Source organism: Myodes glareolus, chromosome 14 (assembly GCF_982192425.1).
Source record: "Myodes glareolus chromosome 14, mMyoGla1.1, whole genome shotgun sequence".
NCBI classification, from domain to species: Eukaryota; Metazoa; Chordata; class Mammalia; order Rodentia; family Cricetidae; genus Myodes; species Myodes glareolus.
The window spans coordinates 49712110-49715798 of record NC_142039.1 but is presented as its reverse complement, the minus strand read 5'-3'; positions in this window follow the sequence as shown (position 1 = coordinate 49715798).

Here is a 3689-nt window from a genome sequence, read left to right as displayed (position 1 = left end):
TCAAATCAGATTCTCTTAATATGGTGCTGAGCCTTGGGCAGACTTTAAAGTCCTGCTATACCCAATCCCACTGTGCAACCTATAAAGACCTATTGCACAACCTGGGGTCCTGTGAATGGTGCATCAGGTATTCTATTTAACCCAGTGTTAGGATGGGGAAAAGATGATAAATCTCAGAACTGACCTGGAAAACCTGGTCCAGAGAACAAAATCCTGTTTGAGCAATAATTGAGCAATAACGTGTTCATTCTCTCTCTCTCTCTCTCTCTCTCTCTCTCTCTCTCTCTCTCTCTCTCTCTCTCTCTCTGTGTGTGTGTGTGTGTGTGTGTGTGTGTTATTGGAGAAAACATTTAGTTGATTGTAATTATGTGCACTAATTAAAATAAGCTTCCTAATAAGTGAACAGGAAGCATTGGCAGTGTTGGTACCCACCCTGCTCCAGCTGCAGAGGGCGCCAGTGATCCTACGGCAAGCAGGAAGGACAAATGACTATTCCTGCAGCTAATTTTTGTATTTTGAAAGAAACAGAAACAGAGAAAGGGTGAGTGGGAAGAAGATTCCTTTAAAGAAGCTTGGTCCAAGATATATCTAGAAAGCTACAAACAGCAAAAAACATGAGTCCTAATGTTGGTAGCAAATGCCACAGAACTTATGAAGTAACCAGCACTGGAAGCCCCTAGAAATCCATAGAAAAGATTTTAGAGGCTCTTACCACACAAAAGGGAAAATAAAAACATTGAGCTATGAAAGATAACAAAGATTTTTAATTGCTTTATTCTACTAATTATCTACCTACCTACCTATCTATCTTCCTTCCTATCTACCTAAAATCTCAGCACATATGACTCACCTTACATATAATTAACACAGCCTATTTTTAAAAAGAAAATCAAAGTGGCTGATTCTGCCCATGTTGTGAGTGGAGCGGGTCTGGTGTGGGCTACTCAGAATGGAGGCTGTCCACCTGTGCTGCTGCCTAGATACCAGCCTAGAGGTATCTGATCTAGGTTGGACACCAAGCCCCCAGATCTGTTTTCATAATTTGAAACTTTCACATCAGGTCTAGTTTGAAGAGATGAGGTCAGAAAGACTTTTGTATCCATTTCCTTTGTATCTGATGTGTGCAAGATTGTATTGGCCAGTTCATTCAGCAGATGCTGGGTCTGAGGGTCTGAGGTAGGACCAGCAGTGAAGAACACAGGACATTGCCTTCGTCCATCAGGAAGCATATACATGGTCCTTCACAGCTGAGCAGAGTCCACATTGCAAGGTTTTGCTCCCAAACTATTTTAAAGGTTTTGCTGGGTGAAATTACAGTAGAAATTTAGCAAACAGTCCCACATTAACTGTCTCTATATGAAATACATTTTTATATAGGTAAAATTAGCCTTCAGAAAATTGAAGCTTTTATTGACAACTCACATACATTTTTCTAAGCTACAATGGAAATTTGGGTTTCTCAGTTGGGGGTTTGTTTTTTCAATCACAGAGTTGTTCCTATTCATCGCTCATGTGCAATAATCCAGTGCAGGAGTGGGGGCTTGTTTGGTTGATTTTTTGACTTCGTACCTATTTTCATTACATTTTTTGTATACCCTCCCTTTATAGTTTTAAAGAAGTGTTGATGAGGAAAAGTGCTCCTTTTAATATTAGCTCAGAGTTTGACCATTTCAAGTGGAATAAAGAAATAGTAGAGAGTCTGTAATTTTAATTTTTAAATTATTTATTTATCATTGTGTGTGTGTATTGGGAAGACAGGCACCATGGTCTGTGTATAGTGGTCAACAGTTGACTCTGTGGAACCAATGCTCTCACCCCACCTTTATGTGTGTTTCAGGGGTCAAACTCAGCTTGTCATGCTTGGCAAAGTGTCTGTAGTCACTGATCCATTTCATGGGCACTGCAATTTTTATTTTTAAATACAAATTTGCGGTGGTTCATTACAGAAGAAAACTAGTCTTAGCCCTAATGTGACCGGCAACCACCTTGATACCTTTTATAAACAGGACCTGCTTGTCTGCACATGCACATAAGCTCAACTGCAAAACAGATTCACTTACTGTCATGATATCTTGATGAGGGGGAAGGGGAGAATGGATCAACAGAAAGCAAGTCTGATTAATTAGCTGACTAATTCACAGGGGGTCTTGAGGATGCAAAGAAAGCCTGGTAGTAACCAATAAACTAACATCATGACTTTGGACAGCGTCCTTAACCCAAGCCTTGTGATTTCAGCAAAAAATTGAAATAATTTAGCCATGGTTAATATGCTGCCTAGCAAAAGAAATGATGACTGGAAAAATGTTTTGTGAAATCCAAGTTACTACCCACTTCTGTATATGATTCTACACAATTACTATGTGTTTTATTGCTAGGCATTTTCTATGTGTTTATATATATATATATGTGTGTGTGTGTGTGTGTGTGAATATATATGAGAATTCATATATAGGTCACATATATATGAATGATTCTTACTAAAATTTGAGGTTAAGTCGTCTCGTTTCATAAAGGTAAGATGTATCTTCTGACTTTTACCAAAAGAAACATTTTTGCCCTTGGCCCAATGGAACTGTATTTATTTTATTTTATTTTTATTTTTTTTGAAAGTAAATTTTATTAAATTATAAAAGTTTCCATTTCCGCCCCCCTTCCCAACACCCTCCCACTCCCCCCACTCCCTCTCCTCCTCCCTCTTCGTCCCTTAGGGCAGTCAGGGTTTCCTGCCCTGTGGGAAGTTCCAGTTCCTTCCCCATCCCTCCAGGTCCAGGAAGGTGAGTGTCCAAACAGACTGGATCCCCAAAATCCAGTATATGCAGAGGAAACAGGTCCCAGTATCATAGTCAATGGCTTTTCAGAAAGACTTCGGGCCAGCCACAGTCAGAGAATCCGGCCAAATTCCGAGAATCTGGTTAGATCACATCCTCGTTCAGTCCCAGTCCAACTGGCCTTAGTAAACTCTCATTAGATCCGTTCCCTTGTATCAGTGGGTGATAGCATCCCTCGCAGTACTGATTTCGTTTTTCATGTTCTTCCTCCTTCTGCTCCTCATTTGGACCTCGGGGGGCTCAGTCCGGTGCTCCAATGTGGGTCTCCAACTGTATCGCCGTCCTTCGCCAGATAAAGGATCTATGGTGATAAGCAAAATATACATCAGTATGGTTATGGGTCACGGCCGATTCAGGCACCCTCTCCTCTGTCCAGAGAACAATCTGGGGGATCTCTCCTTGGACCTGGGATCCCATATATAATCAAGTCTCCTGTAAACCCTAAAATGACTCCCTTAGTTGAAATATATTCTTCCCTGATCCCATATTCATCCTTCCTCCCTCCCCCCCCCCCATCCCAGGCCACCGAGCTTTCCCCATTCCTCCCCTACTCCCTTCTCTCTAACCCTCTCCCCTTCCATCAACCCTCCCACCCCCCCTCCATGCACCCGAGGTTACCTGGGACTCTTGTCTATTTCCTACCTCCTGGTGGATAGCTAAATAATCTTCATCAGGTTCATCTTCTTATTTAGCTTCTCTAGGATCACGAATAATAGGCTCAAAGACCTTTAATTATGGTTAGAATCCACTTATGAGTGAATACATACCGTGTTCCTCTTTTTGGGTCTGGCTTACCTCACTCAGTAAAGCGTTTTCTATTTCCATCCATTTGCATGCAAAATTCAAGATGTCATTGTTTTT